The sequence below is a fragment of the Neofelis nebulosa genome, chromosome 6 (genome assembly GCF_028018385.1).
Source record: "Neofelis nebulosa isolate mNeoNeb1 chromosome 6, mNeoNeb1.pri, whole genome shotgun sequence".
Taxonomy (NCBI): Eukaryota; Metazoa; Chordata; class Mammalia; order Carnivora; family Felidae; genus Neofelis; species Neofelis nebulosa.
In genome coordinates this window covers 65,147,809-65,173,806 of record NC_080787.1, presented here as the reverse complement: position 1 = coordinate 65,173,806, position 25,998 = coordinate 65,147,809, and positions in this window count along the sequence as shown.

Here is a 25,998-nt window from a genome sequence, read left to right as displayed (position 1 = left end):
ATTATTATTATTTTTTTTTGTCACTTCAAAGCACCTATGGACAGTCCTTTGCTTTTCCATACACGAGTAAGCTTAGGAATGCTTTACTTCATTCTAGGTCAGGCTACCTGCAGATGCCTTTGATGCCTTATTCCTTTGATGCCTTATTGCCAGTTACATTAAATACAGTATGTGACGAGTACTTTTGTATGTACTGGAATACTAAAATATTCATTAACTTGTTTTATCGAAATGTATGTTTTACCCAGTGCTCTGGAACTGAACCCACAATATCTCTGAGGTATGCATTTATTTCTTTAAGGCAGATTTAGTGGTGATGAGTTTTGTTTGTTAGGGAACGTATTTACCTCTTCATTTCTGTAGAAAAAACTTTACCGGTTGGCGGGGTTTTTGGGTTTTTTATTTGTCTGTTTTTAGTACCTCATTTATATCATCCCACTTTCTCTTGGTCTTCAAGATTTCTGCTGAAAAATTTGCTAATTTTCTTATGAGAGACTTCCTTAAGAGAAAATTATTTTATTATCTCTTACTGATTTGAAAATTATCTTTGATTTTAAACATTTTTATAATATTGTTGAATTTTTTTGGATTAAAAGTTTGTTGTCATATATTAGCTTCATGAACTTGGATGTCCAAGTCTCTCCCCCTATTTGAAAGTTTTCAGCTATTCTTTCTTTTAAATAAGCACTCTAAACATTCTCCCTCTCTTTCCCTTCTGGGACACCAACATTACATACATTGTTTTTCTTTTTATTTTTTTATTTATTTTTTATTTTTATTTTTAATTTTTTTAACGTTTTTTATTATTTATTTTTGATACAGAGAGAGACAGAGCATGAACAGGGGAGGGGCAGAGAGAGAGGGAGACACAGAATCTGAAACAGGCTCCAGACTCTGAGTGAGTCAGGCACAGAGCCTGACGCGGGGCTCAAACTCACGGACGGTGAGATCATGACCTGAGCTGAAGTCGGATGCTTAACCGACTGAGCCACCCAGGCGCCCCACATACATTGTTTTTCTTAATGGTGCTTCATAAGTCATGCAGGCTTTATTTATTTATTTTTCATTATTTTTCTCTTTGTTCTTCTCATTAATTGCAGTTGAAAGGTCTCCTAATTTATTCTTTCTTAATCGTGGTCAAGTCTGCCTTTGAAGCTTTCTACTGTTTTCTTCAATTCAGGCATCATGTACATCTGCTCCAAAGCTTTTGTTTGGTTCTTGTTTGGTTTCCTTTTCTGCATTGAACTTCTCCTTCCGTTCCTGTACTGTTCTTTTATATGGCTAAATTGTTTATTTGTATTCTTATATGGCCCTCTGAACACCTTCAGTACAATTATTTTGAAGTCTTTTAAGGCAATATTTGGATTTCCATTTCTATAGGAATAGTTACCGAAAGTTAATAGTATTCCTTTGTTGGAGTAACTTTTCTCTGATTCTTCATATCTGTAGCCTTGCATAGATGTTTGTACATTTCAAGCAACAGACCTCTTGCAGACTTTGTGTACTGTCTTTAGCAAGGGAAATCTTAATTTGAAGTTTGGGGCTTGCAAGAGCATACTGTGACCCTGGTACAGGGCACCAAGTGTGGAGGCGTGTGGCAGAAACAGGTTCAGGAAAACATGACGTCCCTGGCTCAGACTACTGCAGTCCACAGTACCAAATAACCTGTGGTTCTTGGTGAGTTCTGCAGGTGTCTGAAGTGGCTTCAAAGGCTGTTGGGGTCCTTAGCAGTACTTCCAGGTCTAGTAACATGGGACCAAGACAGGCAGTAGTAGTGTCTGGACCCAGTGGTGTGCACAGACTTGATTACAGGGGCCAGCTGCAGGTGCTTATTAGTGGTAGGGGTCAATTGCAGACAGACACACTTTAGTGGTTAGGGCCAGAATAAGCAGCAAGGGCTAGGGCTATTGGCTCACTGGCATCCGTGTGGTCCCTGGTTGTTGGTGTGCTTGTTTGTGGCTGCACCATCTCGCCAGGAGGGGTGACACAGCCATGAAGCCTGGTGATGGGGGTTGGGCCTTGGCCCCACAGCTGTAAAATGGTCTGACCCAGACCCACAAGAACTTTGGTGGCCCTGGCTGACAAAGTGCTCACTGCCTCCCGAGTTTGCACACTTCATTGGAGAACAGTGACTATGTCGAGCTAGCAGCATGCAAATGTAAGCTGAAGATGCTAGCCTTGAATGCACACACAGAGGTGAGGGATGTCACAGAGGACTAGGTTGGGGCCTTGCATTCACACAAGTGTTGAGACTTGAGGTAACTGTCAGGGACTATAAATACACGGGAGAGGAAAGCTGGTGAAATCAACAGGGGTCTGTGGCAGCTGTATTTGTCTTTAGTCTATTTACTGGCAAATTTTGCTGGGTTCATCTACAGAGCAGGTCACTGGTAATTTCAATTCCTTCTGTTGCATGGATGCTATTGATAGCCCCTGATTTTTTCCCCTTTTTCCTAGCTGCTTCTACACATCTCAGTTTTGTTGTTTTGGGTGAGGTGAAACCAAAGCAGGACCTTCCCATAGTGCCACAAAAGGCTTTGGCCACTCAGATTTTCCTTTCCTGGTAAGTGAACTTCCTTCTAGTTGGCATTGAGAAATGCTGGCTTGGGGATGAGATGATGCAGACAAAATGAAGCTGTCTTTCTTCTCTGCTTATGCAGTTATTCTCAGGTATTTTGTTTCATTATGTTGAAGTTTCTTAAGTGGATTCAAGAGCTCTCAAAGGTGATTTTTTTTGCACGTGGATAGTTGTTTAATTGTTGACCTTTTTAGGGGGATGCACACTGGGGTTTCCTACATTGCCATTTTTGTGATTTAATCTCTGATAAGAAAATATTAGCACTTGCTTAAACTTCCACAAACCTTTTAGTCAACAAAATTTTATTTTCCTTACAAAATATCATGGAAAATAGAATCACCAAGTCAAAGAAGACAACCTGGAAAAACAAGAACTACTAGATGACTGTGTTCTTGTTATTTAGAACTACATTATCCCCAATAAATTTTTTTCTAAACCTACATATATCTCTTCATGACTATGTCGCTGGATGGAGATGAAATCCCTACAGGTGAAATTGCAAATTCTTAGGATTAAGGAGGAATTCAGGTTAAAATTTGTTCTCAATGAATGTACTTTTCCTTTTCTATTTTTGTATAATAAAAAGCTAAATATTGATGTAAAAAAGATATAATATTTGTAAATAATTATGCACCTAACATAGGTGTACCTGAATACATAAGTATTTAGCAATATTTAGCAAATATTAACAGACATAAAATGAAAAATTAACAGCACCTACAATAGTAGTAAACTTTAATACCCCACTCTCATCAATAGATCATCCAGACAGAAAATAGGAAATGTTGGATTTAGATGACACTTGTAGATATATGCATGTGGACTTAATAGATATATACAGAACATTCTATCCAAAGGAACAAAATATCCATTCTTCTCAATTGTAATTGGAATGTTCTCCATGATAGATTATATGTTAGGCCTCAAAATAAGTCTTAATACATTTAGGAAGACTAAAATCATATCAATATCTTTTCTGAACATAGTGTAATAAAACTATAAATAAATTATGTAGAAAAGTAGACATTTACAAATATGTGGAGATTAAATGTGTTATTGAACAACCAATGGTTCAAACAAGAAAAAATAAATTTTAAAAAAGAGATAAATAGGGGCGCCTGGGTGGCGCAGTCGGTTAAGCGTCCGACTTCAGCCAGGTCACGATCTCGCGGTCCGTGAGTTCGAGCCCCGCGTCAGGCTCTGGGCTGATGGCTCGGAGCCTGGAGCCTGTTTCCGATTCTGTGTCTCCCTCTCTCTCTGACCCTCCCCCGTTCATGCTCTGTCTCTCTCTGTCCCAAAAATAAATAAAAAACGTTGAAAAAAAAAATTAAAAAAAAAAAAGAGATAAATAAAACAATACCTTAAAAAAAATGAAAATGCAAATACAATGTACCAAAACATGGAATGCAGCAAAAGCAGTTCTAAGAAGGAAGTTCATAGTGATAAATCCCCACCTCAAGAAACAAAACTTCTCAAAAAAAAAAATCCAAAAAACAAAAAACCCACCTAATAGTACCCATCAAAGAACTAGAAAAAGAAAAAAAAAAAGAACAAATGAAGCCTAAAGTTAGTAGAAGGTAGAAGATCAGACCAGAAATAAATGAAATGGACACTAAAAAGACAATAGAAAAGATCAGTGAAACTAAGATGGGGTTCTTTAAAAAGATGACAAAACTGACAAACCTTTAGCTAGACTCACCAAGATAAAAAGAGAGGACTTAATAGAAAGAGGGTCTAAGATACTAATGTAGGAAGACTTTTGAAGAAAAACTGAGATCTGACTGAACAGAGCAGAGAATTAGGAGACCACATAGAAAATGGCAGGAGAGACAGAAACAGTAATGACAGAAACCCCAATCACATACTGTGTACTGTAGGCATCAGAGATAGTACTGAGGGGCTGGGAGCAGATTTATCTACTCTAGGGCATTTTTTTAAAGCCATAGTTTTTCAACTAGAATACAAAGAAACCAGCCCTAGAGCATCTGTAAATGACCAGGGGACTGCTGGAACTCTTGAGGGCTGGAGGGGCAAGTACCACTGTTTATGTCCCACCTGCACCTTGATAGCACAGACTTAAGCAGAGTCCAGTAGCCCTAGTTGACCTATTGCCTCAGCCCTAAAACCCACAGCCCACACAAGATCCATCTATTCCCCTAAGGTGGCCACCTGATTCTGACCCATCTAAATTGCAGGTATACCACCAAGGTGGTCCCAGTGTAGTATGCATTGGTATATTGCTGGACAGCAAGCATTATAGTGCATGCCACCTTGCCAAGGTGACAGAGGCACATAGCCTTATGGAACACCCCATACCTATACACACTTCAGCTCTAGCTGTCCTACCTAGTTCAAACCTATAAATAGCACCCCAAGACATCCTGGTTTATGCCTGCCTTAGCTACTTTTACCCTACCTGCACAGAAAATAACAAGAATCCTTGGGCCCTTCCCACTTCAGTGCTAGCTATCCCCATAGGGTGCTCCCTGCATGCAATGCCCTGGAACCTCACAGCTTGTGTCCTCTTCAGCTCCAGCTGAAGGCTCCTGCTAGGCTACCATCTGTATGGAGCATCTGGGCCTTACCAACCCACAACTGCTTCAGCTCCAGCTGGCTCAAGAGGGCTGCCCCACCACAGAGTGACCCAGGACCCCCAATCAATACCCACTATTGCTCTAGCCAGCCAACCAAAACCACTAGTCACACCAGAAAGTCTACTGAGGGATGTTCCTACAAAGGTCACTCCATCAAGATGAGAAGTAGCTGTTCAGCCTAATTCATAGAAAAAAAAGTAATTCAAACACATTGAGGAGACAGAGATATATGCTCTAAACAAAAGAATAAGACAAAACATCAGAAAGAGAATGAAACAAAATGGAGATAAGCAATCTACCTGATAAACAGTTCAAAGTAATGGTCATAAAGCTGCTCAAGGACTTGGGTGAAAAGTGAATGAATTCAGTGAGAACTTCAACAAAGAGAAAATTTAAAAAATAACCAATCAGAGTTAAAAAAATATGTAATAGCTGAAATGAAAAGTCCACTAGAGGGAATCAGAAGGTTAGAGGAGTCAAGAGATCAGCAATCTGGAAGGCAGCCTAATGGAAAGCACCCAAGCTGAAGAGCAAAAAGAAAAACATTAATTAAAAAAATGAGGATAGGTCAACTTCCAGGGAAGATGGGAGACTAGAAGGATCATAAGCTCACTTTGTCTTATGGAAACAACTAGATAACACCCACATCAGTGTAAATAATTCAGAAAACAACCTGAAGACTGGCAGAACAGACTCTCTACCAATAAATGTAGAGAAGAGGAGAGGTCACATCAAAGAGGTTATGAAGGGTAGAGACATGGTCAGGAGCCAAAAGGACCCACAAGTCTTTCCCCAAAAAAGGAGGGACTTTGTGGGCACAGAGAAGGGATAGATGCAGATCTCCACACTAGGAATCCCAGGCATGGGGACCTGAATAGGGAAGATGAATCCTCATAACATTTTGCTTTGAAAATAACAGTAGTCTAACAATCAGTGTGGCTTAACACCTGTAACTTTAAAAATCAGTAGGCTCTGCTCCGTGGGAGCCAGAAGGGCAGAGTCCCCACCCTAAAGAGCATACCAAAAAGCCCCACTGAGATATAGCACAGAAGAAGCAGTTTTAAAAATAATTGGGATGTATAGGAAATAGATTTATTTACTAATTCCAGAACATGTGCTGGAGGGGCAGGGGCCTTTGGAAGATTTCTCTAGGGACAAAAGAACTGGTGGATGCCATTTTCTCTCCTGGCCTCCAACCTAGGTACACACACAACTGTGGGAACCATCACAACACTATACTCTCAACCTGGCTTGCTATCAGTACACCATGCCACCACACACTTCTCTGGATCAACCCCCTTTAACCCAGCCAGGCTCTGCAGAATTTTTCCCAGGGCTACAGGCTCCTCCCACAGCCGACTGGCATGGATATTGCTGGCACCGGATGGCCTGCAAGATTACTACAAGACCTCTTCTTCATAAGGCCACTACTTTCAAGAGCAGGAGATATAGTTGACTTTCCTAATACATAGAAATAGATAGTTAGAATGAGGAGAGCTAAATGAAACAGAGTTAAGTAATATGCCTGATAAAGAATTTAAAGTAATATTGAAAGATACTCACTCTACTTGAACAAAGAGTGGAGTACTTCAATGGCATCCTCAACAAAGAGCTAGAAAACATTAGAAAAAGTCAACAGGAGATGAATAATTCAATAATTAAAATTAAAATTAAAAATACATAGAATAAATAGTAGACTAGAGGAAGCAGAATAGATCAGTGAGTTGGAGACACAGTAATATAAAACAATCAAACTGAACATGAGAGAGAAAAAATAACAATAATAAATTAAAATAGACTAAGAGAACTTAGCAACACCATAAAGTATAAGAACATTTGCATTATTGGGATCCTAGAAGGAGAAGAGAGAAAAATAAAATGGGGCAGAAAATTTACATAAAGAAACAATGGCTGGAACACCTGGGTGGCTCAGATGGTTGAGCAACTAACTTCAGTTCAGGTCATGATCTCATGGTTCATGGATTCTAGCCCCATAATGGGCTCTGTGTTGACATCTCAGAGCCTGGAGCCTGTTTTAGATTCATATTCTCTCTCTCTCTCTCTCTCTCTCTCTCTCTCTCTCTCTCCCCCCCCCCCTTCCCTGCTCACATGTGCTCTGTCTCGGTCTAGCTCTCTCAAAAATAAATATTTAAAAAGTTAAAAAAAAAAGAAGAAGAAATAATGGCTGAAAGTATCCCAAATCTGGGAAAATAAACAGAAATCTAGATCCAGGAGTCAGAGAGACCCCCACAAAGTCAACCCAAGAAGATTCACACCAAGATGCATAGTAATGAAAATGGCAAAAGTAAAGAGAAAATTTTAAAATAAGGAAGAATAAAACAGTTACATACAAGGTAAATTCCATAAGATTATCAGCTGATTTTTAAGCAAAAATTTTGCAGGCCAGAAGGGAGTGGAATGATATATTCAAAGTTCCAAAAGAAACAAAACAAAACAAAACTTGCAGCCAAGAATATTCTATCCAGCAAGAGTATCATTGAGAATAGAAGGAGAGGTAAACAGTTTCCTAAAGTTAAAGGAATTCATGACCACTAAACCAGCTTTACCATAAATGTTAAAGGGGACTCTCTGAGTGGAAAGGAAAGAATATAAGCAGAAGTAAGAAAAGTAGGATGCAGAGTAACAGTAAATTTATATATATATATATATAAATCAGTCAAGGGATTCACAAAATAAATTGATGTAAAGTATGCCCATATACGTAATATGTGGTGGTGGGGTAGTAAAGATCAAACTTAAGCATCCATCTACTTCATACAGAAATAAGATGCAACATATAAACCTAATGGTGACCAAAAATAAGTAAAAAAAATAGTGCTACACCACAAATGAAGAAAAAGGACAGAAATATATCTAAAGAAAGCCAGAAAACCATGAAAGAAGAGAGAAAGGAACAGAGAAATACAAAAAAAAAAAGTTAAACAAGTAACAAAATGGTAATAAGTACATACCTATCAATAAGTACTTTGAATGTAAATGGACTAAACACTTCAATCAAAAGACATAGGGTAACAGAATGTATATGTAAAAAAAAAAAAATCAAGTCCCATCTATGTGCTGCCTACAAGAGACTCACCTGAGAACTAAAGACACATACACATTGGAATTAAAGGGATGGAAAACAAATTATCATGCAAATGAAAGTGAAAAAAAAAATCCAGAATAGCAATATTTATATCAGACAAAATAAACTTTAAAATCAAATAAAGACTGTAACAAGAGACAAAGGTGGGTACTACTTGAAAAGAAAAATCCAACAAGATACAACAATTATAAATATGCACTTAATATGGGAGCACCCAAATACAGAGAGCAGCTAACAACAAACATTAATAATCAATATTAATACAATAAGAGTAGGGGACTTTAATACCCCACTTACATCAGCAGATTATTAAAACAGAAAATCAACAAGAAAACTGTGGCTTTGTATCACACATTGGGCCAGATGGATCTAACAGATCTATCCAGAAGATTCCAACTTAAAAGAGCAGAACACTGCATTCTTTTCAAATACATATGGGACATTCTTCAGGATACATTACATATTAGATTACAAAACAAGTCTAAACAAATTTAAAAATATTGAAGTCATACCATGCACCCTTTTTTGACAGCAACACTGTGAAACTAGGAAAAAATTGGAAAGAACAAAAATATATGGGGGTTAAATAACATGTCACTAAACAATGTTACTTGGTCAACCAAGAAATCAAAAAGAAAATCAGAAAGTACATTGAGACACAGAAGGGAAGATGGTGGGTAGGAGGACTCTAGGCTCACCTCATACCATGAATACAACTAGATAACTATAAAAGCATCCTAAATACCCCAGAAATCAACTTCAAGACTGGCAGAACAAACTCTGCAACTAAAAGTAGAGAAGAGACCAAATTAAAGAAAGTGGGAAGTGCAAAGATATGGTTTGGGAGTGAAACAGATCTTGGCAGCTGTGGATAGCAATTGGCTTGGAAAACTAGAGAGGCCAAATTTCATGAGTTCTTGCAACCAGTGGGGCTTAATGTCTGGAATTTTAAAGGTCAGTGGGCTTGGCTTGGGGAGAGCCTGAAGGCATTGAAGCTTCCATTGGAGAGAGGTTAGGGTGAACATCCCACAGACATACAGCATAGAAACAGCAATTAGAAGAGCACCTGAGGCACACAATGGAGAGGTTATTGGCTCGTCTCAGACCATGTCCCAGAAAGGCAACGTTCACAGAAAGACACCTCCAGAAACAAAAAAACTGTCACTAACCATATCCTTTCCCACTGCTTAGCATAAACTCAGGATCACCTGTGGGAACCAGCTCAGCACAGATAGTGGCTACCTAACTTGCTTACATGAAGCCTTGCCCCCCATGCTCTGGTGGAATCACCCTTCCTTGTCAGACTTGCTTTAGTCCCACTGCATCAGGCTCTTTCCTCCAAAACACTGGTTCAAATACCTGCCAACAGCACATCTCCTGACCTGGGACTTTTGCAGGGATTCAGTTCTGGTGGAAGTGGTGACAAGTCTCATTTCACAAGCAGACAAAAGCACACCTAGTTAAAACATGACACATTTAGGTGAAGGACAAAACATTGCCCACAATAGGCAGAGAGAGCCTCTGCAGATGACTGGCCTGAAGGATAAAGCAGCCAGGATAAAATAGTAAGTCAAACTCAATACACACTAGAGACACTCACCAAAGTGCCAGGCCCTGGGGAACAGGGGACAATACATAGCAGGGTACTATAGGACCACTTCTTCATAAGGCAATTACCCTCAAGAACAGAACATGTAGTTGAATATCATAACACAGAGAAACAACCACAGAGACCTAAATGAGAAGACAGATAAATATGTCCCAAATAAACGAACAGGAGAAGGCCATGGACAGAGAACCAAATGAAACATATATAAAAAAAATGCCTGATGGAATATTTAAAGCAAGAGTGAAACACATCAGTGAGATGCTTAACACAAAGATTAAAAAAGAAAAAAAAAATGAGGAGTGCAATAAATGAGACCAGAAACACATTTGATGCAATGAACAACAAGCTGGAAGAAGCAAAAGAATGAATTAATGACCTAGAAGACAAAGTAATGGAAAGTAATCAAGATGAATAAAAGAGAGAAAAAGGAGTTATGCAAAATGAGAATAAACTTAGGGAACTGAGCACTCCATCAAACACAGTAACATTCACATCATAGGAGTCTCAGAAAAATCGAGAATAAATGGGGAAGAAAAGTTATTTGAACAGGTAACAGCTGAAGACTACTCTAATCTGGGTAAGGGAAACATATCCAGATCCAAGAGACAGAGAACCACCAACAAAATCAACAAAAGCAGATGACACCAAGACATAAATTAAAAATGGCAAGATACAGTGATAAAGAAAAAAATTAAAAGCAACACTACAAAAAAAAGACACTTACTTACAAGGGAAGCACAATAAAAACTACCAGGGGACTTTTCAGCAGAAACTTTCCAAACTAGAAGGGAGTGGAATGATATATAAGGCAAAAAATCTGTAGCTAAGAAAACTATATCTAACAAGGCTATCATTGAGAATAGAAGGAGATATAAAGCATTTCCCACTCAAACAAAACTAAAGAAGTTCATGACCACTAAACCAGGCCTCCAAGAAATATTAAAGGGGACTCCTTGAGTGGATGCAAAGACAAAAAGTGACACTATGAAGGTAGGAAACACAAAACCAGTGAAAATGAATATTCTTGCAAAATATCAGTCAAGGAGCTAAAAAAATAATAAGGTGTAAAATATGACAATATATACATAAAACATGGGGAGGAGTACAGAAATCTTTTGCATTTGTACACATCACTAATAAAGCAGAAAGAGAAATTAAGAAAACAATCCCATTTACAATTGCACCAAATATATATAAACCCTAGAATTAGACCTAACCAAAGAGGTGAAAGATCTATACTCTGACAACTATACAACACTAATGAAAGAATTTGCAGATGACAAATAAATGGCAGGACATTCCATGCTTATAGATTGGAAGAACAACTATTGTTAAATTGTTAAAATGCCAACAGCATTTTTCACAGAACTAGAATATAAACAATTATTTTTAAATTTTTTTATTATGTTTATTTTTGAGAGGCAGAGAGAGACAGAGCATGAGTGGGGGAGGGGCAGAAAGAGAGGGAGACACAGAATCTGAAGAAGTCTCCAGGCTCTGAACTGTCAGCCCAGAGCCCAATGCAGTGCTTAAACCCATGAACTGTGAGATCATGAAGTGAGCCAAAGTCTGACACTCAACCGCCTGAGCCACCCAGGCGCTCCAAATATAAACAATTCTAAAGTTTGTATGGAACCACAAAAATCCCTGAGTAGTCAAAGCAATCTTGAAAAAGAAAAGCAAAGGTAAAGACATCACAATTTCAGACTTTAAGTTATATTACAAAGCTACAGTAATCAGAAAAGTGTAACACTGGCACCAAAATAGACACTCAGGTCAATGGAAAAGAACAGAAAGCCCAGAAATACACCCACAACTATATAGTTAATTAATATTCAACAAAGCAGGAAAGAACATCCAATGGGAAAAAGTATCTTCAACAAATGGTGTTGGGAAAACTGGACAGCAACATGCAAAAGAAAGAAATTGGGTCACTTTCTTACACGATGCACAATAATAAATTCAAAATGGACTAAAGACCTAAATGTGATACCAGATCCATAAAAATACTAGAAGAGAACACACACAGTAACTTCTTTGACACTGACTGTAGCAACTTTTTCTACATAGGTCTCCTGAGGTGAGGGACACAAAAGCAAAAATAAAGTATTAGGACTGCATCAAAATAAAAAAGTTTTTGCACAGTGAGGATACAATCTATAAACTAAAAGGTAACCTATGGAATTGGAGGAGATATTTGCCAATGGCATATCTGATGAAGGGTCAGTCTATATGTCTCCATGTGTATGTGTGTGTGTATGCCAAATTTATAAATCTCAACACTCCAAAAATGAATAATCCAATTAAAAATGGGCAGAACACGTGAACAGATATTTCTCAATGGAGATATATAGTTAGCCAACAGACACATGAAAAGATGCATTTCCATCAGGGAAATGCAAGTCAAAACCACAATGTGTTATCACCTCACACTTGTCAGAATGGCTAAAATAACAAATTAAAGAAATAACAAGTGTTGGTGAGGATGTGGAGAAAAAGGAACTCTCATGCACTATGGTGGGAACACAAAATGATGCATACACTGTAGAAAACAGTATGGAGTTTCCTCAAAAAACTAAAAGTATAACTACCCAAAACCAAACAATCTTACTACTGGGTATTTACCCAAAGAATTAAAAAAAATCATGACAATAAAAGGTTTCCTCTAAGATCAGGAAGAAGACAAATATGTTCATTCTGCTTTTATTTATCATAGTACTGAAGTCTTAGCCCCATAGTCAGAAAAGAAAAAAAAAAGATTAAAACCCATTTAAATTAGCAAGGAAGAAGTAAAACTGTCATTATATGGAGATGTCATAATATTATATGTTAGAAACATATGTTTCTGAACCATGAACTCATGGTTCATTGAGCCCCATGTTGAGCTCTGAGCTGACAGTGTGAAGCCTGCTTGGGATTCTTTCTCTCTGTCTCTGTCCCTCCCCTGCCCACACACAGTCTCTCTTGCTCTCTTAAAATAAATAAACTTAAAAAAAAAAAACTAGACTCCACTAAAAAACTATTAAAGCTAATAAATCAATATGCTAAAGGCATAGGATACAAAATTAGTACAGTAAAACTTTGCTTTGTGAGCATAATTCATTCTGGAAACATGCTTGTCATCCAAAGCACTCTCATATCAAAGTGAATTTCAAGAACCATTGGTTTAGCTATGATCATGTGATGTTCAGCATCACATACTACTCATATTGCAGGACATAACTCATTTATCAACTTAAAGTTTATTGGAAATGTTTGCTTGTCTTGCAGAATACTTACATAACAAGTTACTTGCAATCCAAAGTTTTATTGTATATAGAAGTCTGTTACATTTCCATATACTAATAATGAATAATCAGAAAAAGAAATTAAAATAATCCATTTACAATTGCACCAAAAATAATAAAATACCTAGGAATAAGCTTAGCTAAGGGGGTTAAAGACCTATACTTTATAAAATATAAGACATTGATTGAGGAAATTGAAGGTGACACTTGAAGGTGACTGAAATAAATGGAAAGATAGAACATGCTTATGGACTAGAAGAATAATACTGATAAAATGTACTTATTACACAAAGCAATCAACAGATTTGATGCAATACCTAAAAATTATTTTTTTATAGAACTAGAACAAATAACCCTAAAATATTTATGGAATCACAAAAAACCCGAAAATATCCAAGGGATCTTGAAAAGGAACAAAATTAGAGGGATCACAGTTACAAATTGTAAGCTATACTATAAAGCTATAGTCATCAAAATTTAATGGTACTAGGACAAAAAAATAGACATATTGATAAATTGAAAATGATAAGGAGTTCAGAAATAAACCTACAATAACATGTTTAATTAATCTACAATTAATCTACAATGAAGGAGGCATGAATATGCAATGGGGAATAGACCCTCTTTAAAAAGAATGTTGGGAAAATTGACACCTAAATGTAAGAGAATGAAATGGACCACTTTCTTACATCATACACAAAAATAAATTTGAAATGGATTAAATACCTAAATATGAGATCTGAAATCATATAATTTTTTAAAAATTTTTAATTTTTTTAATTTACTTTGAAAGAGAGTGCAAGCAGTAGAGGGCATAGAGAAAGGGAGGGGGAGAATCCCAAGCAGGCTCCACACTGTCAGTGCCAAGCCCAACTTGGGGCTCGATCCCATGAACCATGGTATCACAACCTGAGCTGAAATCAAGAACTGGACACTCAACCGACTGAGCCACCGAGGCACCCCCTCATATAATTTCTAAAAGGAAAAAATAGGCAGTAATCTCTAGAACAAAAATAGTCTTTGCAATATATTTCTATATAAGTATCCTCAGGCACAGGAAAGAACAACAAAAAGAAACTATTAGAGAGGCTCCTGTGTGGTTGTTTGTTGAGAATCTGACTTTGATTTCAGCTAAGGTCATGATCCCAGGGTCATGGGATTGAGCTCCTTGTAGGGCTCCATGCTAAACATGGAGCCTGCTTAAGATTCTCTCTCCCACTGACCCTCTTCTCTGCCAGTGCTCTCTAATAAACAAACAAACAAACAAACAAACATGCAAACTATTGTAAATACACCAAAATATAACATTTTTGCTCAGCAAAGGAAACCATTAACAAAATGAAAAAAATAATCTCCTACATGGGAGAAGATATTTGCAAATGATACAACTGATAAAGGATTAACATAATGCATAAATGCATTTTCTAAATGCATAAAGAACTAATTCAAGTCAACATGAAAACTATAAATAATCTGTTTAAAAATGAGCTGAGGACTGAGTAGACATTCTCTCAAAGAAGACATACAGATGGCCAACATACAAATGAAAAAATTCTCAATATAAACAATCATAGAAATGCAACTCAAAACAAAAGTGATGTATCACCTTTCACCAGTCAGAATGGCTAAAACAAAAAATACAAGAAACAACAAATGTTGCTAAGGATGTGGAGAAAAAGGAAACCTCATAAACTTTTGGTGAGAATGCAAACTGGTGCAGCTACTCTATGAAAGAGTATGGAGATTTCTCAAAACATTAAAAATAGAACTACCATATGGTCCAACAATCCCACCACTGGGTATTTACCCAAAGAAAACAAAAACACTAAGAAAATATATGCCTTCCCACATTTATTACAGAATTATTTACAATAGCCAAGGTATAGAAGCAACTTAAGTGTCTATTAATAGATGAATGGATAAAAATGGGGTATATTATATTATACTGTGTGTGTACACACACACACACACACACACACACACACACAAACACACAGAGGAATATTACTGAGACATAAAGAGCAATGATATATTTATGACCGCATGGGTAGATCTAATGGGTATTATTTTATGTGAAAGTAGCCAGAGACAAATTCCATATGATTTCAGTTATATGTGGAATCTAAAACACATACAAATGAACATATGAATGAACAAACAAAAAACTAGAAACAATGAATAAATACAGAGAAACAACCTGTGGTTGCCAAAATGGAGGGAGTGGAGAGATGATTAAAAATAGGTGAAGGGGATTAAGAGGTACAAACTTCCAGTTATAAAATATGGAATTTATGGGAAAGAAAAGTTCAGTATAGGGAATATAGTCAATAATGTTTTAATAATGTTGTATGGTGATAGAAGGCAGCTATACTTAAATTGTGGTGAACACTGTGTAATGTATAGAATTGTCACATAACTATGTCTGTACACTTTACATTAATATAACATTATATGTCAACTATGCTTCAATAATGAATTTTAAAAATAAGACGACTTGGGGCACTTGGTTGGCTTAGTCAGTTGAGCATCCAACTTTGGCTCAGGTCATGATCTCATGGTTTGTGAGTTTGAGCCCCACATTGGGCTCACTGCTGTCAGTGCAGAGCCTGCTTCATATCCTCACTTTTTCCCCCTCTCTCTCTCCCTCCCTCCCTCTCTGCACTCTCTCAAAAATAAACAAATACTTTCTAAAAAACTTAAAACATAAAAAGCTGATTTAATTAAAATCAGCAGTGAAAGAGGAAATTTACAACTGATACTACAGAAATATAAAGGATAATAAGAGACAAATTAGGCAACCAAGAAGAAATGAATAAATTCCTAGAAATACACAATCTTTAGAGACTGCATCATGGAGAAATAGAAAATGTTAATTGGCTAATTTCTAGTATGGATATTGAATCAGTAATAAAAAATATTCCAACAAAATCTAGGACAAGATACCTTCACTGATTAATTGTATCAAATTTTCAAAGATTTAACACTAATCCTATTTAAATTCTTCCAAAAAAAATAGAAGAGGGAGAAATGCTCCAAATTCTTTCTATAAGGTTATCACTACACTGATACCAAAACTGGACAACAAGAAACAAAACTATAAGGAAATAAAATTACAGAGTAATATCCCTAGTAAATATAAATGCAAAAATCTTCAATAAAATATTAGCAAATAAAATTCAACAACACATTGAAATAATCATACACCATGATCAAGTGGGATTTATTCTAGGGATCAAAGTCTGATTCAACATCCACAAATCAATTAAAGTGATACAGCCATTAACAAGGGATAAAAATTATGATGATCTCAATGGATGGAGAAAAAGCATTTGAAAAAATTCAGCATCCATTATAATAAAAATAAATCTCAGCAAATTGGTTACAGAGGAAGTGTACTTCAACATAATCAAGGAAAGGACCGAACCTGACATAATCAATGATGAAAAGATGAAAACTTTTTCAGTAAGATCAGGAAAAAGATAAGGCTGCCTACTTTCATCACTTTTATTCAACACAAGAACTGGAGGTTCTTTCTATAGCAATTAGATAAGAAAAAAAAAGACATTGCAACGGGAAAGGAAAAGTGAACTGTTGCTATTAGCAGAAGACATATTATACATACAAAACCTGAAACACTCCACCAAAAAACTGTTACAACTAAAAAACAAATTCAGTAGAGATGCAGGGCAAAAATTCAATACATGAAAATTGATGGTTTGTATAGAATAATGGCAAAGTATGAGAAAGAAAAATGAAGAATACAATTCCATTTATAAGTGCATCAAAAGGAATAAGGTATCTAGCAATACATTTAACCAAGGAGATGAAAGATCTAAACACAGAAAGCTATAAACATTAATGAAGGAAACTGAAGGCAACACAAATAAATAGAAAGATATCATATGCCCATGCGTTAAAAGAATTAATGGTGTTTAATTGTTCATATTACTGAAAGCAGTATACAGATTCAAGGCACCCCTATCAAGTTTTCAATGTCATTTTTTCACAGAAATAAAGCAAACAATTCTAAAATTTATGTAGAATCACAGATCCAGAAGAGTGAAACCAATCGTAAGAAAGAAAACAAAGCTGGAGGTATCACACGCCCCGATTTCAAACTGTATTACAAAGCTATAGTAATCAAAACAGTGTGGTATTAACATAAAAACAGACACATGGGTCAATAAAACAGAGTAAAGAGTCAGATATACTTCCACACATATATGTGGAAAAAAAATTAAATCAAAATGGATTGAAGTTGGTGATGTAAGACCTGAATCCATAAACCTCTTAGATGAAAACCTAGTGGCCAGCTCCTTGACATCAATCTTGGCAATATTTTTTAATGACACCAAAAAAAATAAATAAACAAATGGGATTACATCAAACTGAAAGCTTCTGCACAGCAATGGAAACCATCAACAAAATGAAAAACAACCTATTAAATGGAAGAGAATCTTTTAAGCCATATATCTATTAAAGGGTTAATACTCAATGTATAAATAACATATAACTCAATATGTATACAAAAGCAATAAAAATAATAATTTAATTAAAATTGGGCAGAGGACTCGAATAGGCATTTTTCCAAGGAAGACCTACAGATGCCCAACAGACACATGAAAAGCTACTCAACATCACTAATCATCAGGAAATCCAAGCCAAAACCACAATGAGATACTACCTTACACCAGTGAGAATGGCCAACACAAAAATGGTTAAATTTAGTAAGTGTTGGTGAGGATGTGGAGAAAAAGAACAATTCAAAATGGAACTACTATATGATCCATTAATTACTGGATATTTATCCAAAGAAAATAAAAGCACTAACTTGAAAAAATACATGCATATCCATGTTTATTGCAGAATTATTTATAATAGAGTATATATGGACACAACATAAGTATCAGTGGATAAAGAAGATCCAGTATATATACAATAGACTATTCAGCCACAGAAAAGAAGCAAATCTTGCTATTAGTGATAATATGGATGGACCTTGAGCAATAATCTAAGTAAAATAAGTCAAAGAAAGATAAATACCATATGTCCTCAGCTATCTGTGGAATTTTAAAAAACAAAGAAAAAACTAAGCTCATAGAACAGAGTAGATTGATGGTTCCCAGAGTCAGGGCATGGTGTGGGGGGGGGGATGGGGGAAGGGAGTCAAAAAGATACATACTTCCAGTGATAAAATAAGTCATGGGGATGTAAAGTACAGCATGGTGACTACAGTTAATGATACTGTAGTACATATTTCTTCAACGTTTTTTTTTTTTTTTATTTATTTTTGGGACAGAGAGAGACAGAGCATGAACGGGGGAGGGGCAGAGAGAGAGGGAGACACAGAATCGGAAACAGGCTCCAGGCTCCGAGCCATCAGCCCAGAGCCTGACGCGGGGCTCGAACTCACGGACCGCGAGATCGTGACCTGGCTGAAGTCAGACGCTTAACCGACTGCGCCACCCAGGCGCCCCTGTAGTACATATTTCAAAGTTGCTGAGAGAGTAGATCTTAAAAATTCTCAGTACAAGACAAAAAAGGCTATTTACAGTGAACAATGTTAACTAGACTTATTGTGGTATTCATTTTACAATAGACACAAATATTAAATCATTATATTGTACACCTAAAATTAATGCATATGTCAATTTATATTTAAGTAAGAAAAGAAAGAAAAGGAAAATGTGGCTTTAATTGTTCTCATAATTAAGATATTAGGTTTCTATACAAAAACAAGGGTATATTTTTTGAAGAGGGGGATTTTGCAACACATAAAATAGCAGGAAGCTTACAAGTAGGCCAGGCAAGTCTGAGTTTTGAGGAATAAGTAAATGAGAAGGCAATTCTAGGCATGGCATCAAGTATCAGCCCTTTAAATGTTTTTTTTTTGTTTTTGTTTTTTTGTTTGTTTGTTTGTTTTACTTTGAGAGAGAGAGTGTGAGCAGGGGAGGGGCAGAGAGAGAGAAGGAGATAGAGGATCTGTCTCTGCTCTCAGCACAGAGTCCAATGCGGGGCTTGAACTCATGAACCATGAGATCACGACCTGAGCAAAAGTCAGATGCTTAACAGATTGAGCTACCCAGACACCCTCAAGTATCATCCCTTAGCGATAACTTTAATAAAATCAAAGAGAATGGTCTATTAAAAAAAAAAGTAGGGTAAATTAGAGAACTTAAATAACTTCCTGTTTCAGAACACCTAGAAATGATGAAAAAACAAAGACCATATTCTTTAATACTACATAGATGTACTCATGAAAAGTTTGGGAATACCTAGAACCTCAAACAAAGTTGGAAAGAAAACTAGAGGGGGAAGTATATGCACTTATGCTGCAGAGTTCCCAGTAGGCATTTACCATGTGAAGAGGAGGGATAAAGCCTTGAGCTTTTGCAGAATGAGTAGTTAGAGGTGATTTGACTAAATACAGAACCCTAAAAATGTTATACTATCAAACATATATAATAGAAAAATAAAACTCACCAATGCTGTAAGTAAGCGAAGTTTTTCTGTCTTGATCTTTCTACTAAGATGGTTTTAAAAAAATGTAAGGTTTTTTTTAGAATACTACTCAGCTATGAAAAAGAATGAAATCTTGACATTAGCAACAACACAGATGGAACTGGTGTATTATGCTAAGTGAAATAAGTCCGAGAAAAACAGATATAATATGATTTCACTCGTAGGTGGAACTTGAGAAGCACAACAGATAAACATAGGGGAAGGGAAGGAAAAGTAAGATAAAAAACAGAGAGGGAGGCAAACTCTAAGAGATTCTTAAATACAGAAAACAAACTGAGGGTTGCTGGAGGGGAGGTGGATGGGGGAATGGGTTAAATGGGTGATGGGCATTAAGGAGGGCACTTGTTGGGATGAGCACTGGGTATCATGTGTAAGAGATGAATCACTGGGCTCTACTCCTGAAGCCAAGACTACACTGTATGTTAACTAACTTTAATTTAAAATATGTATATATTATTATATATATAATATAAATATATTTATATTAATATATATTAAATATATTTAAATATATAATATAAATCTATTATATATTTGTATATATATATTGAACTTACATATATGTTAAATATTTTATATATTTATATATAATATACATTTTTATTTATATACACTTGTATGTATAGTTGACTTTATGTTTTTATATGTATTATATATATAATGTAATATTTTTAAAGTAAGAATATCACATAGGATTTTGTGAAACAAATTTTTAATACTTTCATGGTCCAGCAAGCTCTAGTTTAGGAAATTAGAAAAACAGTAATAAACATTGTCATATGTTAGAGATACCACTAACGTGCCTTGCATAAAGAAATACAAAACATTTTGAGAGGGACAGGAGTTCAACACAAGCCACAAAAGATTTACCACAGATGAAGTATTACTAAAATGATCTTTATACTTAAAATTACAAAATATACCAGAAAGCAAGCTACCAGGAATGACAGCCAGACATGACAAGTAGCATCATTTGAGCCTAAAAATTTTATGTAACAAAATGATTAGAGATTATTTAATACATTTGTTGACGATGATTAGGCATTGAAAAAAAGAAATCAAACTCCAGAGAACAAAAATTATCTTAAAAATCAATAGCACAAAATAGAAATTCCACAAATTAAAATTTTGAAAGGCAAGTAAAACCATGAATTAAACACTACATTGAGAGAGTGAGAAAGCACTAAAAAGATACAGAGATGGAAAATATGAATGATGTGTTAAGAATAATCGACAGTAGAATGAAAGATCCAGCATATGTCTAACAGGAATTCCAGAAAGAGTAGAGAGAATAGGAAAGAATTAATATTAGAAATTTCCAGGATTTTCAAAATAAATGAGACGTATCAAGCAAGATGAAAGTGAAGGAAAAAAGAAGGCAAACAGAATATCCATAAGTAGAGATATGATACAACCATACACGTCCAATATTAAAGTGAAGTTCTTAAAAAAAGAGCAAAAGAGACTACTTTCAAATAAGTAATACATATACTTACATTACCAGGAAAATATAAGCTAGAGCTCAAGGAATATTGTGTTCTAGGTGCTGAGAGAAAAGAATTGCCAACACTGAATATGATACTCAATTTAATTTTCAAAATATCAAATAATAAACACTTTTTTTCTTTTATTATAAACTAGAAGAGCTTACCACTCACAGTACCAACAAATGACTAAAGTACTAGCCCATGCCATTCAAAAAGAAGGAAATGAACTCAGACAAAAAAGTAAATTTAAGAAGGAATGGTAAGTTAAAAAACATATTTATATAAAGGTAAAAAATAAAATAGAATTACTCCTTTGATGATATAGCACAAGACCACAATGGCATGTAACAATCACTAAATGAAGGGTAGTTAATAAAAATCAATTCAAAGATTCTTGTATTATTTAAATGAAATATGGAGATAGTATCAAACTTTATTCTTTGTTGTAACAATTATGTCTTTAGAACTCAAGAATTGCTACTAAGAGTAGAAATAGAATAAACGGTTTTCAGATTAATAATTGGGAAATAACTGAATTTAAAATATCTAGGGGCACCTAGGGGGCTCAGTCGATTAAGCGTCTGACTTCGGCTCAGGTCATGATCTCACAGAGCCCCTCATTGGGCTCTGGTCTGACAGCTCAGAGTCAGGAGCCTGCTTCGGGTTCTGTGCCTCCCTTTCTCACTGCCCCTCCCCTACTCGCACTCTGTTTCTCTCTCTCACTCTCAAAAAAAAAAAATTAAAAATAAATATAAAAATAATAAATAAAAAATAATAAATCTTAATTAACCCCAAATGAAAGCAGATCAAATAGAAAACACAAAAACAGAGGGAAAGTTGGGAAGTAGAAATTCCAAAGATTATATGAATATGTCAGTATATGATATATATACAAGTGCATTAAATCACTAGTAGAATATAAGGTTGTCAGGTTTGATCCAGAAACAAAATCAACACTTATAATCCATAAGGGTCTTAAGTAAAATACAAATATACAGAAATATTGAAATTAAAAGAAAACGAAACAATTGTACCTAGAAGCAATGTGGAGCAATATAGCTATAAAAAAATTGCAATTAGGGTAAAAGGCAATATTGGGGATAAAAATGACCCCTATATAATGATACAATGAGGAAACAATAACATGTAGTTTATATGGAATTAAGTAAGAACTATGAATAAGGAATGGAAAAATTGTCCACCTAGTGATATCATCTTTTTTACTTATGATGCAACTTGTGAATTTTCTTTTCATATATAAGAGATTTGTAAAGTACTCAAAATACTATTGTCTCATAAATAGAATTACAGGGGCTACTAAATAAATTTTGACCATAAAAGGCATTTTTAGCACATTTCTTTTAGAAATTGAAATGGAATAACAAGGGTAGAGAACATTTGGTATAAAATTAATATATTTGAGTTAATGGACACAATGGATAATACACAACTTTTATAAACATATAGAGAAGATTTACAAAATTTGTATTCCCATGTATTAGATAGTCTGCATAGAAAACCTCAGAACTTTTAGGGAATTTGTATCATGAACAGCATCAATGTTTTACTGCAATAAAATGAAACTAGAAATTTAAAATTATACATACATGTACACACACACACACACACACACAGATGACAGCTAAAGCAGGACTTAAAAATGTTCTAGTCATACATGATTATGTTTGAAAAAATACTAATAATGAAATAAAAATAAGGTCAAGATCTAGAAAAAAAAAGTTGCAGAATAAACAGTGTAGAAAAAGGAAACAAGAGTAAAAATTAAGAAGTAGAAAACAAATATATAGTTGAGAGGATTGAGTAAAAATTGTTCCTTAAAAATTATAACAAAATACACAAAACTTAGGTAAAATAAAACAAAATAATAAAGGGCAAAGCTTCAGAAAAATGAGCAAAATGTGGACATAGTTACAAGGAAATATAAAGGACCTTAAAAAGCAATGATAAATATTAAAAGTTTGTGCTAAATATAAGAACTTAGACATAAACAATTGCCTAATTTGCTGTAATTTACCAAATCAGAATAAAAAATGTGAATAGGTTTTATACCTTTTAATTATAAGATTGTTTCTCAAATATCAACTAGAGATCCATTAAATCCATATAGTTTTAGAACCAAATTCTAAAAATCATTAAAGATGACATATAATTTTTTAAATGTTTTTATTTATTTTTGAGACAGAGAGAGACAGCATGAGCAGGGGAGGAGCAGAGAGAGAGGGACACACAGAATCCGAAGCAGGCTCCAGGCTGTGAGCTGTCAGCACAGAGCCGGATACGGGGCTGCAGCTCACGGACCATGAGATCATGACCTGAGTGGAAGTCGGATGCCCAACTGACTGAGCCACCCAGGTGCCCCAAAGATGAAGTATTTTAAATAGAGACTATTTTAGAAAATAGAAAAAGAAGTGTTTTCAACTCATTTTATAATTATAATTGAATTATAATTGAAAAGTTCAGGATGAGATAGGAGAATTACAGGCCATTTGATAGTAAATATCAAGCATGATTATAGATATTCTAAAGTAAATATTAGCAACTAAATCTGGCTAAAAAAAAAAAAGACCTTTCACTAAAATTCAGTTGGGTTTATTCCAAGAATGCAAGAATGGTTTTATATTTGAATATTTTATTTATATAGTTTATCATAACAAAACAATTACTAAGATTTTAAAAAATACCCCAGACTCTTCTGAACAGATGTTTTAAAAAGTATATAATCATGTGGAAAACATCCAAATAGATAAAGAGGGAAAACAATGGTTCAAAACAAAACAAAATTCATGAAGAAGATGTGACATTTAAAGTCCTGTGTGCCCTTAATAATATCATTCAGGGGTGCCTGGGTGACCCAGTCGGTTAAGCATCTGACTTGATTTTGGCTCAGGTCATGATCTAGTGCTTTGGGACGTAAAGCCCTATGACAGGCTCTGCACTGGCAGCACAGAGCCTGCTTGGGATTCTCATTCTCTCTCTCTCTCTCTCTCTCTCTCTCTCTCTCTCTCTCTCTCCCTCCCTCCCTCCCTCCCTCCCTCTCTCAAATAAATAAACATTAAAAAATATGTCATCCCAAATTATATGCAGCAAAAGTGATGGAAGAACAAGGAAAAACTGACACACTGATAATCACAATGTAAGAATGCAAGTTAACTCTGTTGAGAGCCATATTCAGTAACAAAATATAACCGGAGATACAGAAATTTTGAATAAAAATATTAACTGTCTAGATTATTTACAAACATACTCACATAAATGAAAACAAAGAATATACATTTTTTCCAAACAAACATGAACATTTTCAAAAGCTGAACATGTGGTAGTCCAAACAAGTAGTTTTCAATCTCTTAAATATAATACCATATGGCTAATAACAGTATCAGAAATGAAAAAAAAAGATTAAAAGAGACAAACTTTAAATTATGATCAAAGAGAAAGAAAATTCACAATTCATCTTAAGTGTAAAAGAAGACACAACTGTAGAGATAATGACTGTAATACTTTTTCCATTGTTCTTATTTAATCCCATAACAAAAGTCATTCAACAAGCCATGAAAAATCGGCACTTGCATTTTCACCTTTCACTCTTTTCCAATAGAATAAGTGTCTTACTGGGGCGCCTGGGTGGCGCAGTCGGTTAAGCGTCCGACTTCAGCCAGGTCACGATCTCGCGGTCTGTGAGTTCGAGCCCCGCGTCAGGCTCTGGGCTGATGGCTCGGAGCCTGGAGCCTGTTTCCAATTCTGTGTGTCTCCCTCTCTCTCTGCCCCTTCCCCGTTCATGCTCTGTCTCTCTCTGTCCCAAAAATAAATAAAAACCGTTGAAAAAAAAATTAAAAAAAAAAAAAAAGAATAAGTGTCTTACTTTGGTGATATTGGTGATACAAGTGAAATGAGCAAGTATAGTTCAGCCAAATTTAGATTCTTTGTGGGTGCTGTATTATCCATAATAACTTGAATGTATTCTAATGTCATCATTCTGGGAAAGTTAGTGAAAGTAGGCCCTGTGTCTGTGTGAGGAAGTTTACAATTCTATAGCTACTCAGCCTACAACTGGATTTATAAGTTAAATATGGGATAAAGAAGGTTTGGGAAGTTCGACTTAATTTCAGGTGCAAGCCATATTTTCTGATCCAGCTCCATCAGATATAAAGTGGGTATTTTAACCCCTGATAATTGTGTGTCATTTTCATTGTGTATCTTTTTTTCGAGATCCTTAATTACTTTTACAACATACTTAGCCAAGAGAGGATTCAGGACTATAAGCAGGCTTATATCTAGGCAGGTGGCCAGGAATCTCACAGCGATAAGTGAAATTCTTGCTCACAAAGCCTAGGAAAAGTGTATTTCTATTCCCATTCTTTTTTTTTTTTTAATCTATCTATGTCTCCAGCTGTATCTCAGCTTAGGAGTTTAACAAATTGAACACCTTGTAGGGTACTTAAAAAAAAATCTAGATACTCCACAATGATAAAGTCATTACCTCATACGTGTACAGGTCAAGACACTCTACTACTCCATTCCTGTGGCTTATAGTGTAATTTCTGCTGACAGCATTATTACTCTAACATCTAATATCCTGGATCGCATCATCTCATTGATATCAGAGAATTTAACCCCATTGCTGCACTTGCCACCACCACCACTGGTCTGAAGAGGATAGACATCATTGAGCATTTTAAGGATGCTAGTGTCTCCTTTACCAATACCTTTATTAATCCCCTGGTAAAGGAATACCTTCAACAAGGCATTAAGAATACCTTCGGGGCACCTGGGTGGCTCAGTCGGTTGAGCGGCCGA